Here is a 20565-nt window from a genome sequence, read left to right on the forward strand (position 1 = left end):
ATGTGTCTTGGTGTGTTCCTCTTTGGGTATTTCCTGCCTGTGACTGTTGACTGTTGACTTCTGCAACTTTTTTGACTATTTCCTTTCCCATGTTAGGGAAATTTTCATCTATTATCTCTTCAAATATTTCCTCAAGTCCTTTGTCTCTCTCTTCACCTTCTGAGACCCCTATAATGTGAATGTTGGTGCACTTAATGTTGTCTCAGAGGTCTCTCAGGGTGTCTTCATTTCTTATTCTTCTTTTCTCTATATACTGTTCTGCAGCAGTGATTTCCACCATCCTGTCCTCAAGGTCATTTATCCATTCTTCTGCCTCAGTAATTCTATTTATTCCTTCTAGTGTATTATTCATCTCTATTTTCCTGAGATCCTGAATTTAGTTGTTTTTTAGTTGTTGAAGTTGTTTTTTTCATTGTTTTTCTGGGGTTTTATCTTGTCCCTTCATCTGGGGCATAACTTTCTGCTCTTCCATCCTCATTAACTTTCTGTAATGTGATTTTTGTGGGACTGTGGTTTTTCTTGCTTCTTCTGTGGGCCCTCTGATGGAGGAGGCTAAGAGGCTTGTGTAAGCTTCTTGATGGGAGGGACTGGTGGTGGGAAAAACTGGATCTTGCTCTGGTGGGCAGGGCCTTGCTCAGTTAAGCTTTAATCCAATTATCTGCTTGATGAGTGGGGTCATACTCCCTCCTGGTAGTTGTCTGGCCTGAGGCAACCCAGCCCAGGGATCTAAGGTAGGATTAATGGCAACCTCCAAGAGGAACCTCCAACTAGGACATTCCCAGACAGGTGCTGCCACTCCCTGCATCCCTGTGGTGGCTCCTGCTGATCCACACCTCCACAGGAGATGGTTCAACACTAGCAGATTATTTTAGTTCAGTCTCCTGGGGGGTAGCTGCTCCTTTCTTCCGGGTCTTGGTACGCACCAAGATTTTGTTTGTGCCCTCCAAGAATGGAGTCTCTGTTTTTCCCAGTCCTGTGGAAGTCCTATAGTCAAATTCTGCTGGCCTTCAAGGTGGGGATTCTGTGGGGATTCCCAGTCCCTTTGTTGGATCCCCAGGCTGGGAAGCCTGCTGTGGGGTTCAGAACCTTCACAACTGTGGGAGAACTTCTTTGGTATTTTTGTTCTCCAGTTTGTGTCACCCACCTTGTGGGTATGAGATTTGATTTTATTGCACTTGTATCCCTCCTAGCATCTCACTGTGGCTTCTTCTTTGTCTTTTTACCTTTTTTTTGGGCAGGTGGTGGGGGGGTGGTTGGCTTCACTGATAGCTCAGTTGGTAAAGAATCCCCTACAAAGCAGGAGACCCTGGTTCAATTCCTGGGTTGGAAGGAGCCCCTGGAGAAGGGAACGGCTACCCACTCCAGTATTCCGGTATGGAGAATTCTGTGGACTGTGCAGTCCATGGGGTCACAAAGAGTTGGACGTGACTGAGCAACTTTCACATCACATCTTTTTTTGGTTTGTTCCACAGTCCTTCTGTTGAATGTTCAACAGCTAACTGTGATTTTGGTGCTCTCACAGGAGGAGATAAGTGCTTGTCCTTCTACTCTGCCATCTTGGAGAATGATGATTTAGATAGTGGTACCTTGAATAGGGGGGCTTCCCCGGTGGCTCAGATGGTAAAGCGTCTGCCTACAATGTGGGAGACCTGGGTTCAATCCCTGGGTCGGGAAGATCCCCTGGATAAGGAAATGGCAACCCACTCCAGTACTCTTGCTTGGAAAATTCCATGGACAGAGGAGCCTGGTAGGCTACAGTCCATGGGGTTGCAAAAAGAGTCGGACACGATAGAGCGACTGGATGATGCAATGGAAGGTCAAAGGGGTGAGTGTAAATGTAAATTCATGTTCTAGTTTTTACTTTGGTAATTTCATGGGTATTTTTTTTTTTATCAATTAATTTTTGGCTACACCGGATCTTCATTGCTGTGCATGGGCATTCTCATTGCTTTGAGTGGGGGCTACTCACTAGCTGCAGTGAGTGGGCTTCTCAGTGTGGTGGCTTCTCTTGTTGTAGAGCACAGGTTCTATGGCACACAGACTTCACTAGTTGTGGTACAGAGGCTTAGTTGCCTCTCAGCAAGTGGAAATTTCCCAGAACCTGGGATTAAACCCATGCCCCTGCATTGGTAGGTGGATTCCTAATCATTGGACCACAAAGAAAGTCTTGTCGTATTATTTTAAATGAAAGAATTGTTGACTAAAAAAAAGATATACAACTTGAGAATTATGAGTTAAGTTTTATTTGGGGCAAAAAGACGACTGCAGCCTGGGACACAGCATCTCAGATATGTTAGGTAGGTAGAATAGGGAAAAGGAGTCCAAAATGGTGGTGGCTAAAAGACAAGGAAGGGAAAAGCCCACGAAAATAGAACAAAAGAAGGTCCGAGGACCAGAGTGAAGGCTTCAGGTAGAACAAACAGCACTCCTGGCTGAGCCCAATTTGCATAGGGCAGGCCCAGGTGGAGGGAAAAAAACATATAAAAAGAGGAGCCAAAGCGCTTTCTCTGGCTCTTTCTCTCTTCCTCTCTCTCTCCCCCTCCCCCATGCGCTCCTCCACTCTCTTCCCTTCAAGTCTTTGGGTTGGCATGCCCTCACACTTCGAGGATGGATTCTCCTGCTATCTTCTAAATAAAATAGAGCTGTAACACTGATTTGCCTAAGAGCTATAACATGTTTTGTCCAAGAGACCTGTGACGCGCCGATAGCTTTAATGTCCATTGCTCCAAATCTTTGTTGTGACGAGACAAAGAACCAAGGAACATACACTCACATGACAGATAGCTCTGAGAGACTGTTCCAAAGTGGCAGTGGGGGAAAGTCAATACATAAGGTCTTGGTGAAGGGGAAGTTCAATATCATGAAGCCCTCAATTTACAAAAGGTTTTTTGTTAATCATGAGCGTCTGATGTCACCATGAAGGGATTTAGTGCTTCTCTAGATATGAGGAGATGCAAGGATTGAGATCCTCCTAAAAATCGTCCTAAAAGCATCCAACTACCTAAAGACCTGTCCCACCAGATTCCCTGGAGCACAGAGCGCCTCACTCCACCCTGAACTCCCTCAGGGGTTGTTGAAGGTCAACAGCTACAGCAGCATGGGGTTCAATCTCAGTAGAGGCAGATGGCAAATGCCTTGTTGTTCAGGCATTGGTGATACTCTTGGTGAGTGCCAATTTGTAGTTGACAGAATGAATGAAGGCTCCAGCCTTGAATGAACATTTGGTGAGAATGTGTCAGGAGCCAAGAATAATAGTAAATCTAATTCTCTGCATCTGAGCTTAAAAGTATTTTTTCTTTTTACATGTAACTCTATATCTGCTTGATATTGTTGAAGAAGAGGAGGGAGTAATCTTTTAAAAAATTACTTGCTATCAAGTAAAAATGACACTCTAGAAAAGTTTCACATTTCTTATGTGGCTTCAAGTACCCTCTGATTGACTGCCACCCTTTTGCCTGAGCATTTAAATATCTCAAGTGTAAAAGAGCCGTGATAGTGGAAAGACACCAAAATATCTTGAGTTTGGATGGGAATTTTGCAAAATAATCTCTGTTTCTTTTTAAGAAGATTAGTCTGCCAACTTTACAAAGGATAGATTTATTTGGAGGAGAGTTGCAGTCAGTAAAACCAACTATGAGGCTATCATCATGATACAGTTTTTCAAGTGAAGATGCCCTGAACTAAATTGTATAGTGATCAACAAAAACTGACAAGAAAGAGAAGAAAAATCCAAGAGAGTTTTGAAGGATGAAATATTAATTCTTAGAATTAAATAATGAGGTGAACAAGAATTCTAAGGCTGTGAAGAACCTAAGCCACCCCATTTTGTTAAAAAAGACTCCATTTTAGAGTTCTGAGGAAAGAGTCTTTGGAAATCCCCTGACCTCATCCCACCACCTGCAAGCCAGTCAGATACCAGATCAGGATCTCCTGACTTTACGTTCAGGACTTATGACCTGCCCGGGAAATTCGAACTAAGCCCGGGAAATGGGAATCAATCAAAACCTGTGGCCAGCCCGGGAAATGAAAACCAATCAGAACCCAGCACTTAACCCTTCCACAGAAGGTAACCAATTAGACGTCTCGCAACCCGGAAACTCCCGTTTTTCGAATTTTTCGTGCGAGAATGCCCTATATAAGCAATGTAACCCAGAGTTCGGGGCTCCTCTCCTTAGCCGCTGCGTCGGTAACAGTGGGAGCCCCAGCTCAAGCTTGGTAATAAAAACTCTCTTGCTTTTGCATCGGATATCGGCTCCCTGGTGGTCATTAGGAGGTTTCTCGACTTGGGCATAACAGTTGTAAGAATTCTGAGGTTTATACCAGAGGCATTTCTAGGTATACTGAGACCTAGGGAAGTGAAAGTCACTCAGTAGTCTCTGACTCTTTGCGACCCCATGGGTTATACAGTCCATAGAACTCTCGAGGCCAGAATACTGGAGTAGGTAGCCTTTCCGTTCTCCAAGGTATCTTCCCAAGTCAGGGATCAAACCCAGGTCTCCCACATTGTGGGTGGAATCTTTACCAGTTGAGCCACAAGGGAAGCTCTCTCTGAGAGAGAGAGCGCTAAAGCTTATACAATTCTTGGGGTCTTTTAACAAAGAAAAACATAGAATTCCAGTAGTATTCACTTCTTCAAAAGTGAATACTTACTTCCTTATTTAAAAGGAACCAGTGCAAGTGAGGATCTCAAGAGCTTAAGTTTCTTCCATTAATTTCATGGTAAATGTCTCTGAATGTTTTTATTTTTATTTGTTTGTTTATATATTTATTTATTTATATATAGAGAGAGTGTGCTAAAGCTCATACAATTCTTGGGGTCTTTTAACAAAGAAAAATATAGAATTACAGTCTCTGAGTGTTTTTATTTTTATTTATTTATTTATTTTGGCTGCACTGAGTCCTTGTCACTGCATGCAGGCTTTCTCTAGTTGAGGTGAGGGGGCACGACTCAGTTTCACTGGGGTATGTGGGCTTCTTACATAGTGGCTTCTCTTGATACAGAGCTTGGGCTCTGGGCACATTGCCTCAGTACTTGTGGTGCACTGGCTTACTTGCCCCATGGCATGTGGGATCTTCCCAGACCATGGCTCAAACCTGGGTCCCCTGCATTGGCAACTGGGTTCTTAACCACTGAACCACAGGGAAGCCCAGTCTCAGAATTTTAACCTTTATTTTGACAAGCGTGACATAGAGTGTCTGGGTAGCCTTTTAAGAGAGGAAAATACCAAAAAATCAGTTTTGACAATAATCTTCTATAATCCTAAAAATTAGAAGAGACCTTTGAAAATACTTGAATACCTAAACTAATCCACATTCCTTTTCTGATATGTGAGTCTGGGCCATCTTAATAGAAGACTAAAATATGAGGTGACTTTTCTCTTTACAAATACACATTGTCACACTTACTCAGTATTCCTATAATAGACTGTTGGCCAATAATTTACTCGCACTCACTACTTAGACTCATACCCACCTTAGTAATTCACTTTGCTGCCAAAAAGTCATGGGTTTTATTCATGGAGAGACATAAATACCATAAACAATCCTATTAATGTTCATAGGTTCATTTCTCTGAGTCCAGGTCATTTTTAGGATCTCACTGACCTATGCATTTAGTATAGGGCATATTACTAGATACACAAAAATATTTGTCAAAGAGATGAAATACATATTCTACACACAAAAGCATTCCGCCAAAGCACAGGGAAATTTTAACTTTCCATTCTTGTGATATAGGTCATTCATCCTTTCCCAGACAGAGGGAAATTGTTCTATATGGGACAAAGTAAAACTTTTTCATTCATTTCAATATGATTCTCATACATTTTTCTGTCTCAGGGTTCTCTCTTGAGTCTCATGCAAATAATTCATTCCATAATGTTTTCAACATAGAGGCCAGTTGGCTATTTCACATAAAACTTCCTAAATGAATGTACCATAGTGATTTTACTTTTATCTAGGTCTGATCTTCAACTTTAAAGTTCAGAAACTTCATTATATGGATTTGTATGAAGTTGATCAGATTTCCATGAAACTATGTTGAAAGAAAGTAACTTTATCCCTGGCATTTAGATTAATGTCACATTGTAGGGACTTCCCTGGTGGTCCAGTAGCGAAGACTCCATGCTCCCAACACAGGGGGCCCAGATTCAATCCCTGGTCGGGGAACTATATCCCACATGTTGCAACTAAGAGTTCAAATGCTACAACTAAAAGATCCTGCATGCTGCAACAAGATCGAATATCCAGTGTGCTGCAGCTGAGACCTGTCATAGCCATTCAGTTCAGTTCAGTCACTCAGTCATGTCTGACTCCTTGCGACCCCATGAATCGAAGCACGCCAGGCCTCCCTGTCCATCACCAACTCCCGGAGTTCACTCAGACTTACGTCCATCGAGTCAGTGATGCCGTCCAGCCATCTCATCCTCTGTTGTCCCCTTCTCCTCCTGCCCCCAATTAGTAAGTAAATAAATATATTTTTTCAAAAATACTACATCGAATGTTCTCAGTAACTTTTCATTAATGACAAAGTAAGAGGCAATAAAATGAAAGTTTGTTAGAATTATTTCCAGATAATTTAGTACAGGTATACCATAAGACTTATAAAAAGCTAGAGAAATAAGTAGGACTTTGAATTGCAGGTGAAACATAGTCCAAATTTTTATTCAGAAGACAGCAGAAACTTTGAAGATTTTAGAGCAAAAAAAAAAAAAAAGTGATATGATCAAACTGGTGCCTTAGGAAAAAGAATTTGGCAACACAATTCAGAATGGAAGGCAGATTACTTTGAAGGCAGATTACCATATTGACATCTAGACAGGCAAAAAAAGAGACAGAACTAGGGTGTCAGTGAAAAGAATGATGACTACTAGAAACCAGGAAGGTTATTCATGGGACTAACTTAGTATGGCTTAGGGAATAGAGAAACGAGAAATGGCAAAAATTATTTTGGTGTTTCTAGTGTGGTGGATGGGAAAATATATCCATAAAAATCTTGTTTTATAAACTCAGCTTGGTATTGTATGCTCTTTGCAATCTTTTTAATCTCATTTGCTACACCCTTATTCCATTCCCTTTGTAGAATCTTTCTCACATCTTTCATCACATTGTAGCTCATCTCATTTTTATTCAATAAGTTCACCTATTACTTCTCAGAAACTTAAAGGAGTTTGTGGTGGATTTCATCTCTTCTCTGTGTTTCATTTGGGATGTTTTCTAGTGCATTAAATTCACTAATCAGTCTTCTGTAATACCTGATATACTGTCACTTTTAAAACTGTGTGTTTCATTTCTATGAGTGTGATTTGTGATCTTTTTTCCTATATCTTCCATGTCTCTGTTTAGCATATTCAGTCTTTCCTAGCTTCTTGCAATTCAGATATAACACTGTTTTATACGTTTTTAACTACCTCCCTAGATCCAAGAGTCTCAACTAATGCCAAATAGGATAAGTTAAAGAAAAAGGCACATCAAGGCACATTACAGTTGCATTGCTGAAAAGCACTGATAAAAGAGAAAATTGAAAAGCAATAAGAGGAACAAAAATACACATTATACACAAAGAAACAAAAATAAAATGACAGCAACTTTCTCATTAGAAACTAAGCAAGTCAGATAATAGAATAGTTTTAATATACTGAAAATAACTGATTCTTCCTGTAACAAAAATATTCTTCAAAATTAAGGTAAGATAAAGATATTTTCAGACAAATCTGAGATAAATGGGCACTAACATATTGTACTACAGTAAAAGAAGTATTACTCCAGGCGGAAGGAAAACGATACAAGATTAAAAGCTGGATTTATACAAAGGAATGAAGGTGCCAGAAATAATAAACCCAGTAAATATACTGATTTTCATAAATAAAGCAGTGACAGATTTTCTCTTCTTGGGCTCCAAAATCACTGCAGATGGTGACTGCAGCCATGAAATTAGAAGGTACTTGCTCCACTACAAAAAAGCTAGTGGATGTGATGGAATTCCAGTTGAACTATTTAAAATCCTAAAAGATGGTGCTGTGAAAGTGCTGCACTGAATATGCCCAGCAAATCTGAAAAACTCAGCAGTGGCCACAGGACTGGAAAAGGTCAGTTTTCATTCCAGTTCCAAAGAAAAGCAATGTCAAAGAATGCTCAAACTACAGCATAATTGCACTCATCTCACATGCTAGCAAAGTAATGCTCCAAATTCTCCAAGCCAGGCTTCAACAGTACATGAACTGTGAACTTTCAGATGTTCAAGGTAGATTTAGAAGAGGCAGAGGATCAAATTGCCAACATCTGCTGGATCATCAAAAAAGCAAGAGAGTTCCAGAAAAACATCTACTTTTGCTTTATTGACTATGCCGAAGCCTTTGACTGTGTGGATCACAACAAACTGGAAAATTCTTCAAGAGATGGGAATACCAGACCACCTGAACTGCCACCCGAGAAATCTGTATGCAGGTCAGAAAGCAACAGTTAGAACTGGACAAGGAACAGCAGACTGGTTCCAAATAGGAGAAGGACTATGTCAAGGCTGTATATTGTCACCCTGCTTATTTAACTTATATGCAGAGTACATCATGAGAAATGCCAGGAATCAAGACTGCTGGGAGAAATATCAATAACCTCAGGTATGCAGATGACACCACCCTTATGGCATCATAAGTGAAGAGGAACTAAAAAGCCTCTTGATGAAAGTGAAAGAGGAGAGTGAAAAAGTTGGCTTAAAGCTCAACACTCAGAAAACTAAGATCATGGCTTCTGGTCCCATCATTTCATGGCAAATAGAGAGGGAAACAATGGAAATAGGGACAGACTTCATTTTGGGGGCTCCAAAATCACTGCAGATGGTGACTCAGCCATGAAATTAAAAGACACTTGCTCCTTGGAAGAAAAGTTATGACCAGCCCAGACAGAATATTAAAAGGCAGAGACATTACTTTGCCAACAAAGGTCTGTCTAGTCAAAGCTATGGTTTTTCCAGTATATGGATGTGAGAATTGGGCTATAAGGAAAGCTGAGTGCTGAAGAATTGATGCTTTTGAGCTGTGGTATTGGAGGACACTCTTGAGAGTCCCTTGGAGTGCAAGGAGATCCAACCCTCCATCCTAAAGGAAATCAGTTCTGAATATTCAATGAAAGGACTGATACTGAAGGTGAAACTGCAGTACTTTGGCCACCTGATGTGAAGACCTGACTCGTTTGAAAAGACCCTGATGCTGGGAAAGATTGAAGGCAGGAGGAGAAAGGGACGACAGAGCATGAGATGGTTGGATGGCATCACCTACTCAGTGGCCGTGAGTTTGAATAAACTCTGGGAGTTGATGATGGACTGAGAAGCCTGGCATGCTGCAGTCCATGGGGTCATAAAGAGTTGGACACAAATGAGCAACTGAACTGAACTGCTTCTTGGAAGGAAAGGTGTAACACACCTAGACAGTGTATTAAAAAGCAGAGATATCACTTTGCTGACAGAGGTCCGCATAGTGAAAACTATGGTCTTTCCAGTAGTCATGTATAAATATGAGAGTTGGACCATAAAGAAAGCTGAGCACCAAAGAATTGATGCTTTCAAACTGTAGTGCTGGAGAAGACTCTTGAGAGTCCCTTAGAAGTTAAGGAGAGCAAACCATTCAATCCTAAAGAAAATCAACCCTGAATATTCATTGGAAGAACTGATGCTGAAACTCCAATACTTTGGCCACATTATGCAAAGAGCCAACTCATTGGAAAAGACCTTGGTGCTGAGAAAGACTGAAGGCAAAAGAAGACAATGACAGAGGATGAGATGGTTGGATAGCATCACTGACTCACTGGACATGAACTTGGGCAAACTCTGGGTGGTAGTGTGGGATAGGAAGGCCTGGTGTGCTGTAGTCCATGGGGTCACAAACAGTGGTACATGACTTAGCAACTGAACAACAATAGTAGCCTGAAGTTAATAACTTGTATAAAAGTGAAATGTATGACAAGAACAGCAACAAAGGATGTATGGGAGAAATGTAAGTATACTCTTGTATGATTTTAACATTTTATCATATAGTATAATAGTATTGGGGCTTCCCTCATAGTTCAGTTGGTAAAGAATCTGCCTGCAATGCAGGAGACCCGGGTTCGATTCCTGGGTTGGAAAGATCCCCTGGAGAAGGAAATGGCAATCCACTCCAGTATTCTTGCCTGGACAATCCCATGGACAGAGGAGCCTGGTGGGCTACCGTCCATGGGGTCACAAGAGTCAGAGACGACTTAGCTACTAAACCACCACCACCACCATAATCGTATTTGAAGATAGAGTATAAGTTAAAGATGCAGTTGTAAACTCCAGATCAACCACTAAAAAACTAATACAAAAATACAGCTAATACGCCAGAATGGGAATTAAGTAGAATTTTAAAATTATTCTTAAAAAAGGAAAAGACAAAAAAAGGAGACAATGGACACATCAGAAAAATACAAAATAGTAAATTGTTAGATTTAAACCTTACCGTATGGAAAATTACACTAAATATAAATGGTCTAAACATCAAAATGGAAAGGCAGAGATTTTCATACTGGCTTAAAAAAGAACCAATGAAATATATTAACACAAATATATATATATGGAAGAATAATATATTTTTAAATTCATGTTAAAAAATATGTAAACATTACTCTCAAGAAGGGTGAACTGTATTAATATGAGACAAAGTGAACTTTAGGACAAGTATATTACCAGGAGTAAAGAAAACATTTCATAATAACAGAAAGATCATTTCAATATAAAGACATAACAGTCTTTGATGTTTATGCACTTGTCAGAGCTTCAAAATACATGAAATAAAAGCTGACGGTCTAGAAAAGAAAAATAGATAAGTCTACAGTTATAGTTTGCTACAAGTAGATAGAAAATCAATAAGACTATAAAAGACTTGAAAGCATTATTAGCAAAATAGGTTTGAGATCTAAAATGAAAAAACATGAAAACATACAAACCCCAGAAGAAACCGAGATGAATTTCTTTTGAACTAGAGAGGAGAAATCTGTTCTTAACTATTAAGCCAAATCAGAAGAAATGATAGTTAAAAGAGTGATACATTTAAGTACTTAAGGATTAAAAAAAAAATTGTGCTACAGACATAGCAAAAGACAAATGAAAACTAAAAGAAAATAATTGCGGCTGTACCACAGACAAAGGGTTGATTTAAATAAAAAACAAAACGAGAGCCAAACCATGACAGAAAAATGGACAAAAATCACAATACACAGTTCATAAAAAAGATAATATCTTTTAAACAAATGAAAGGATAATCACACTTACTCCCAATAAGAGAAAGTGTAAAACAATATTGAACACCATTTCTCAAATCTCATCCATCAGAAATCTAAGAATTTGACAATACATTCTATTAGCATGGCTGTGAATTATCAAATACTGTCATATATTGCTGATGGCAATGCAAAATTGTGCAACAGCATTGAAAGGAATTTGGCATTATGTGATAAAATTATTCAGATCAAATTTTAGGGAACCATTTTGAGTAAACAACATGAGAAGGAAAGAAAAAAATCACAATTCTTACCTAGAATATCTACTTTCATGATACTGGCCCTCTTACATATTCAGATTGTCATTTCTTCCTGTTCAAGAACTGATAACACAATTTTTTCTCCCCTAGGCTTTTCTTAGAGCAATTATGTAAAATTCTGGAACCTGTCAACATCCTTCTTTCTATTATGGCATTTTTACAACTAGTCTGGAAAAGGAATACCTGCCCAAGTTTGCTGCTGTGTCCCCAGAGGGTCAATTTTGAAGGATATTTTACTTTTCAAAAGACTTTCACCTTTATTGAGGTATCATTGACAAATGAAATCATAAGATATTTGAAGTATACATTGTAGTGATTTGATATATATGCACATTTTGAATGATTCTCTCCATCTAGATAGTTAACATATCCATCACCTCACATATTTTTTGTGTGCATGTGTGTGTTGAGAACATTTAAATTCTACCTTCAAAGCAAATTTTGTTTATGCAATACAGCATCAAATTAAAAAGGCCCAAAATGGAGTCATTTTTCCCCAAGGCAGCAATCCAAGACTTTTAAGTATGAACAAAGAGAACAAAGATCGTGGCTCATCACCCCATTTATGAAAGGGTTAAGTTGCAGCTCACCGACGTTGCCCGCCATCTGTGCACTCTTTGAAGGGGATTTGGAATGGGGTGAGGGAAACAGCATAAAACATTTTCTGCTTTGGGCCTGTAGATAATAAGATCCATATTTAAGGAAGAATTTTAATGACCCTCAATTCTTGAAACTTCCCATACACAGAAAAGCATCAAAATTATTAACTTGAGATATCTGTTCTTTGTAATTAGCAGTCATCTTTTACCTGAAATATGTGTCAACATGTATTTATTTCCCAGGCCCCCCAAATCATATATATAATGGCTCCTCCCCTATGTCTTTGGAGTAGTCCCCACAGAATTACTGAGAGGCTATCTCCTGGGCAATAGTTCTCTGTAAAGTCCCCGAATAAAAGTCAACTCACAACTTTTACATTGAGTGTTTTTCTTTAATTTGAAACAGGCATATCTACCTCATTTTGTTGCACTTTATGTTATTGTGCTTTGATTTTGACAATTGGTTTGTGGAAACCTTGTGTCCCCAGTGGCTCAGATGGTGACGAATTTACCTGCATACAGAAGACCCAGGTTTGATCCCTGGGTAAGGAAGATTCCCTGGAAAAGGGAATGGCTACCCACTCCATTATTCTTGCCTGAAGAATTCCGTGGACAGAGGAGCCTGGTGGGCTATAGTTCATGCGGTTGCAAAGAGTTGGACATAATTGAATGAATAACACAGATACATTTTTTTTTTTTAGACATAATGTTATTGCACGTTTAACAGACTATGTGCTTAGTCACTCAGTCGTGTCTGACTCTGTGACTCCATAGACTGTAGCCACCAGGCTCCTCTGTTCATAGGGATTCTCCAGGTAAGAATACTGGAGTGGGTTGCCATGCCCTCCTCCAGGGGATCTTCCCAACTCGGATCGAACCCAGGTCTCCCTCATTGCAGGTAGATTCTTTACCATCTGAGCCACTAGGGAAGCCCTTAATAGACTATCAGTTCAGTTGCTCAGTCGTGTCCGACTCTTTGCGACCCCATGAATCGCAGCATGCTAGGCCTCCCTGTCCATCACCAACTCCCAGAGTTCACTCAGACTCACGTCCATTGAGTCAGTGATGCCACCCAACCATCTCATCTTCTGTCGTCACCTTCTCCTCCTGCCCCCAATCCCTCCCAGCATCAGAGTCTTTTCCATTGAGTCAACTCTTCACATGAGGTGGCCAAAGTACTGGAGTTTCAGCTTTAGCATCATTCCCTCCAAAGAAATCCCAGGGCTGATCTCCTTCAGAATGGACTGGTTGGATCTCCTTGCAGTCCAAGGGACTCTCAAGAGTCTTCTCCAACACCACAGTTCAAAAGCATCAATTCTTCGGTGCTCAGCCTTCTTCACAGTCCAACTCTCACATCCATACATGACCACTGGAAAAACCATAGCCTTGACAAGACAGACCTTAGTCAGCAAAGTAATGTCTCTGCTTTTGAATATGCTATCTAGGTTGGTCATAACTTTTCTTCCAAGGAGTAAGCGTCTTTTAATTTCATGGCTGCAGTCACCATCTGCAGTGATTTTGGAGCCCAAAAAAGTAAAGTCTGACACTGTTTCCCCTGTTTCCCCATCTATTTCCCATGAAGTGATGGGACCGGATGCCATGATCTTCGTTTTCTGAATGTAGAGCTTTAAGTCAACTTTCTCACTCTCCTCTTTCACTTTCATCAAGAGGCTTTTTAGTTTCTCTTCACTTTCTGCCATAAGGGTGGTGTCATCTGCATATCTGAGGTTATTGATATTTCTCCCGGCAGTCTTGATTCCAGCTTGTGTTTCTTCCAGTCCAGCGTTTCTCATGATGTACTCTGCATATAAGTTAAATAAGCAGGGTGACAATATACAGCCTTGATGCACTCCTTTTCCTATGGTATAGCATAAACCTAACTTTTATGTACACTGGATAAACAAAAGTTTCATGTGACTCACTTCATTGCAATATTTGCTTTATTGTGGTGGTCTGGAACTGAGCACACAATATCGCTGAGGTATGTCTGTAATTGCAATTTTAGCATTCCACAGAAATGTGACCTTTAAGACAGTTGGTCTGATATTACAAGATAAAGACTTCTGCTGTTTCCTCTCCCACCCACCCAAAAAGGTGGCCTGGATGGAGACTATCTTTTCTGTTCTTTTGCTAATACCTTCTTGCCCCACTCTCCTGCTGCCTATAACCCTCCAAGGCTGCCTGCTGCCTTGTAACCCTCCATTTCATACAACTCCTCAAAGCACTCTTAGTTGCTAGATGGCTTCTTTTTCTTCTTCTTTTCTTGCACTGTATCCTTCAGAATAACCCTGCCCCACTGGGGAGAGATGATGTTCAAGAGGCAGCCAGAGCCAGGTCTGTGCTGGTGTTCAGTCGTATCTGACGCTTTGTGACCCTGTGGACTGTAGCCTGCCAGACTCTGTCCATGGAATTTTCCAGGCAAAAATACTGTAATGGGTTGCCATTTCCTTCTCCAGGGCACCTTCCCAATCCTAGGATCAAGCCTGCATCTCTCACAACTCCTGCTTGGCAGGCAGATTCTTTACCACTGCACCACCTGGGAAGCCCATTAGTTGCTAGTTGGGGTCCTATCTAATTCATGAATTGCCTTATATTAAATAAAACCAATTAGATTTTAAAATTTACTTGAAGTTTTTTTTTAAACCAGTTACCAGCTATAGTCACCATGTTTTATGTTTGATCCTCAGACTTTATTAATCTTATAGCTAAAAGTTGGTATACTTTTACTAACCTCTCTATATTTTCTCCACCCTCAGGCCCTGGCAACAACTTTTCTTTACTCAGCTTCTCCGTGTTTGTCTTTTTTTTTTTTTTTAAAGATTCCACATATAAGTAATACATGAGACATAGAGGGAGCAGATGGTGTTGGAAAACAGTCACATCTAACTCTTTGTGACCATGTGGACTGTAGCCTGCCAGGCTCCTCTCTCCATGGGATTTCCCAGGCAAGAATACTGCAGTGGATAGCCATTTCCTTCTCCAGAGGATCTTCCCAACCCAGAGATAAGTGATAACAATACATTATTTGTCTTTTTCTGTCTGATAGATTTCACTTTGCACAATGTCCTCAAAGTCTACCCATATTGTCACAAATAAAATGATTTCCTTCTTTCTCACAACTGAGTAATAGTTCACTGTGTAGTCATGTATGGATGTGAGAGGTAGACCAAATAGAAAGCTGAGTGCCAAAGAATTGATGCTTTTGAACTGTGATGTTGGAGAAGACTCTTGAGAGTCCCTTGGACTGCAAGGAGATCAAACCAGTCAGTCCTAAAGGAAATCAGTCCTGAATCTTCATTGGAAGGACTGATGGTGAAGCTTCAATATTTTGGCCACCTGATGTGAAGAACAGACTCATTGGAAAAGACCCTGATGCTGGGAAAGATTGAGGGCAGGAGGAGAAGGTGACGACAGAAGATGAGATGGTTGGGTGGCATCACTGACTTGATGTGCATGAGTTTGTGCAAGCTCCAGGAGTTGGTGATGGACAGGGAAGCTTGATGTGCGGCAGTGCGTAGATTTAGACAGGACTGAGTGACTGAACTGAACTCTGTGTGTGTGTATGTATGCCACACCATTTAAAAACTTATTAATTTAAGCTGTGCTGGGTCTTCCTTGCTGCCTGAGGGCCTGCTCTAGTTGGGGCGAGTTGGTGCTACTCTGTAAGTTGCTGTGCATGGTCTTCTCCCTGCGGTGGCTTCTCGCTGTGGAGCATGGGTTTTAGGTGCACAGGCTTCTGTAGTTACCGTCCACAGGCTCTAGAGCTTGGGCTCAATAGTTGTGGCCCACAGACTTAGTTGCTGTGTCTGGAATCTTCCCGTACCAAGGATCGAACCCATGTCCCCTGCATTGGCAGGCAGATTCTTACCACTGGACTACCAGTAAAGTCCATGCTACATATTCTTTATCCATTCTTTATTGTTTCATCTATTTATGGACACAGGCTGTTTCCATATTTTGACTATTGTGAATAATGCTGGAATGACATATAAGTCAACAGGCGTATCTTTGATATCCTATTTTGATTTCATTTGGATATATATCCAGAGGTAGAATGGGTAGGTCATATGGTAGTTCTAGTTTTATTGTTTGAGCAACCTCCATATTACTGGCTGCACAAATTTGCAGTCCCACCCACAGTGCACAAATGTTCTCATTTCTCTGCATCCTCACCACGACTTGTTGGTTTGATAACCATTTTACCAAGTGTAAGGTGATATTTCATTGTGGTTTCTATTTGCATTTCCCTGATGATTACTGATACTGAACACCTTTTTATATACTTGCCTTTTTTGTGTCTTTAGAAAATTATCTATTCAGTTCTTCTATATACTTTTTAATTGGATTGTTTGATAGTTTTTTGTTGAATTGTGTGTTCTTTATATATTTTGGATATTAATTCCTTATCAAATGTATGATTTGCAAATATTTTCTCACATTTTATAAGTGGGCTTATACTGCGTATACTGCTTGTTTCCTTTGCAGTACAGAAGTTTTTTGGTTAGATGTAGTCTCACTTGTTTATTTTTGCTTTTGTTGCTTCTGCTTTTGGTGACAAATCCAAAAAATCATCACCAAGACTGATGTCAAAGTGCTTACTCCCTATGCTTTTTGCTAGGAACTTTATGATTTCTGGTCTTACACTCTAGTCTTTAATCCATTCTGAATTCATTTTGGTGTATAATGTTAGATAGGGGTCCAATTTCATTCTTATCCAATTTCATTCATTCATTTCATTCTTGTCCAGCTTTCCCAACACCATTTATTGAAGAGACTATTTTTCCCCATTGTATATTCTTGGCTCCTTCGTTATAAGTTAATTAACCAAATATGCATGAATTTATTTCTGGGCTCTATTCTGTCCCTTTGAGCTATGTGTCTATTTTTATAACAAAACCATACTGTTTAGATTATTATACTTTTGTAATATAGTTTAAAATCAGAATATGTAATACTTACAGCTTTGTTCTTTCTCAAGTTTGCATTGGCTGTTTGGGGTCTTTTGTGATTACATATGAATTTTAGAATTATTCATTCTATTTCTACAAAAAATGTCATTGGAATTCTGTAGGGATTGCACTGAATTTGAGATTTCTTTAGGTAGTATAAAGAACATTTTAAGAATATTAATTGTCCCAATCTGTAAGCACAGAATAACTTTCCATTTATTTCTTTCATCAATATTTTATAGTTTTTAGTATACAGACTTTTTTTCCTTTGGTTAAATTTATTCCTGGATATTTTATTTCTTTTGATGAAACTAAGTCATGTTGTTTTGTTATTTTCCATTTTGTATAGCTCATTGTCAGTGTTTTTAATACAATTAATGCTTACATATGAGTTTGTATCCTGCAACTTTGGTGAATTCATTTATTAATTCTATCAGTTTTTGTTAGAGTCCTTGAGGGTTTCTATATATAATATTATGTCATCTGCAAGTAAAGACAATTTTACATATTCCTTTCCAATTTGAATGCCTTTTCTTTCTTTTTCTTGCCTAATTGCTCTGGCTGGGACTTCAGTACTATGTTGAGTTAAAGTAACAAGAGTAGGCATCCTTTGCTTGTTTCTGATCTTAAAGTAAAACTTTTCAGCTTTTTGCCATCAAATATGATGTTAGCTGGAAGTTTATCTTAATGACCTTTACTTTGTTGAAGTACATTCCTTCCATACCGACTTTGTTTGAAGTTTTTTATCATGAATAGATGTTGAATTTTGTAAATGCTTTTTCTACATGATCATATAATGTTTATCCTTCATTTTGTTAATGAGATATATCAAATTGATTGATTTGCAGATTATGAGTCATCCTTACATCCCTGGAATAAATCTCATTTCATTATTGTATATGGTCCTGTTAGTATATTGTTAAATTTGATTTGCCAGTATTTTGTTGAGAATTTTTGCATGTATGTTTATCAGGGATATTGATTTGTAATTTTCTTTTCTTGTAGCATCTTTGTCTGATTTTGGTATCAGGGTAATGTTAGCCTCATTAAATGAATTTGGAAGTGTTCCCTCTTTTTCTGTTTTTTGGGAAGGGTTGAGAAGGATTGGTATTAATTCTTCTTTAAATGTTTGGTAGAATTCATCAGTAAAGTCATCTGGTCTAATGTAGGAAATGCAGTGTTGCCTTATTGACTTTCTGTCTGGATTACTTATCCATTGTTGAAAAGGATTATTTTGCTATTATTATGTTGTTATTTCTTTCAGGTCTGATAGTATTTGCTTTGTATATTTAGGTGCTCCTCCTATTTTGGATGCATAAATATTTACAAATATTACATCCTGTTTTTGATTGACCCCTTTATCACTATATAATCACCTTCCTTTTTTCTTCTTATACGTCTTTGCCTTAAAGCCTGTTTTATCTGATTGAAATAGAGCTTTGTGCTTGTGCTCAGTTGCTCAGTCGTGCCTGACTCTGTGACCTCATGGATTGTAGCCTGCCGGGCTCCTCTGTCCATGAGGATTTTTCAGGCAAGAATACTGGAATGGTTTGCCATTTCCTCCTCCAGGGGAAGTATAGCTTACTCCTGCTTTCTTTTGGTTTCCATTTACAAAGAATACATTTTCCCATCTCTTCACTTTTAGTCTGTTTCCTTAGAGCTTCAGTGAGTCTCTTATAGGCAGCATATAGTTGGGTCTTGTTTTTTTAATCCATTCAGACACTCTATGTCTTTAGGGGGTAGCATGCGGGATCTTAGTTCCCCAACCAGCAATGAAACCTGTGGCCCCTGCAGTGGAAGCATGGAGTCTTAACCACTGGACTGCCAGGGGAGTCCCAAGACATTCTATGTCTTTTCATTAGATAATTATTCTTTTATATTTAAAGTAATTATTGGTTTAGGTATGGACTTACTGTTGGCATTTTGTTAATTGTTTTCTGGCTGTTTGTAATTTCTTTGTTCCTTTCTTCTTCTTTTCTTGCTCTCCTCCTTTTGATTTGGTGATTTTCCATAGTCCTGTGCTTATTGGTACCACTGTTATCTTTTGTATACCTGCTATAGGGTTTGCCTTAGGTTACCTGAAAAATCCCATGGACAGAGGAGCCTGGTGGGCTACAGTCCATGGGGTCGCAAGAGTCGGACAAGACTTAGTGACTAAACCACCACCACCACCACGATACATAAAACAGATATTTTACTTTTCTTTTCCATTCAAATCATTTTCTTGTGAAATGCCACTACCCTTTTGGAATTTCTCTTCTTCAATTATTAACTAGTATACTTCCACAACATTCTTATTTTCATCTGTGGTTTTGCTTGTAATCTGAGCAATTCTCTGCTATTACTTTCCAAGACTTCATGAAAGTCCTACATCTTTTGCAAGAAATTCGCAATTTCATTTTGCAAACAGTTTGGAGTGAATTTTCAAACAGGCTAATAGGAACAGAAAGATGTTATGTAAGGAAGGATATCTAATGACTAATTTTATAAGTGATTGATTTACTGGTAAATATATAGCAAGGCAACTTTTGCTCAATCTCTCAACTGTGGGGACTTTTAATAAAGCCTTGACTAATAAAGAACCCCTGCAGGCATGTAATAGGGTTGTGGTAAGTTTTATATGAGATAATACCCATGAATGCTTAACATTTGTTCCTGGTACAAATAGAGTTAATTACTTCTTTGTGTTGCCAGTGTATAGCATAACATCACATCATATGGTATTACGATTGCTGAATTGTTTATATGGGTATATTTCCTAATAACCTATGACTCCTAGAAGGTAGAAATGATTTCTAATTCATTATACTCCTAATACCCAGTAAGTTCCATAGCTGTTAAATATTTGAATCATGGTGAATGAGTAAGTGAAGGAATGAATAAATGAATGTCTCCTTCAACTTTTTCTTATTGCAGTAATCTCAGAGTATCTACTGAGCCTTCCTCAAAAGTAATTTCCCCTAAGCCCTGAACATGTTTTATTCTGTGCTTTCAATAAAAAAAAATTTTTTTCTGAGGCAGATACCTCTGTAGTAATATGGAATAGTCTCTAAGATACAGTAGTTTGTAGCATATGTTTTTTTTTTAATTGGAGAGAGAATACACACACACATTTTTTGTCTGTGTGTTTGATATCTTTTTAGACAGTCTTAAGGATATATAAGAAACCATTCAGAGTGACTGTGTTTGGATAGTAACATTAGGAATACACATAAGATTTATTTTTCATTGTATACTTTTTATTGCTTATTTTTTTACTTTGTGAATATATAAACATATGTGCATGTTGTTTATATATATATATATAAAACTTGATGAATTTTTTACCATTTCTAAAACCAAAATAAATGGTAAACAGGAGGACTGGAATGATGTGGGATTATTACTAAATTACTAAATTCATGTTAGAAAAATATTTAATATGAGTTTGTTACATGTATATATAGAAGCATGTAAGGGTTTAAAAAA

At 38.8% G+C, this 20565-nt stretch overlaps 1 long non-coding RNA gene across 3 annotated transcripts in view; it reads left to right on the forward strand.

Moving 5' to 3' along the window:
* LOC138417473 (uncharacterized) overlaps positions 1-20565 on the forward strand; it is a 37686-nt gene that overhangs the window by 9814 nt on the left and 7307 nt on the right. Inside the window, exon 3 of one of the 3 annotated variants that reach the window (XR_011248144.1) lies at positions 14968-15264. The exons of the other annotated variants lie outside the window; for them this stretch is intronic. This is a non-coding gene — a long non-coding RNA (uncharacterized lncRNA). Of the gene's footprint in view, positions 1-14967; positions 15265-20565 lie in introns of those variants that run through there. 3 annotated transcript variants of the gene reach the window in all.

The sequence above is a fragment of the Ovis canadensis genome, chromosome 1 (genome assembly GCF_042477335.2).
Source record: "Ovis canadensis isolate MfBH-ARS-UI-01 breed Bighorn chromosome 1, ARS-UI_OviCan_v2, whole genome shotgun sequence".
Lineage (NCBI taxonomy): Eukaryota > Metazoa > Chordata > Mammalia > Artiodactyla > Bovidae > Ovis > Ovis canadensis.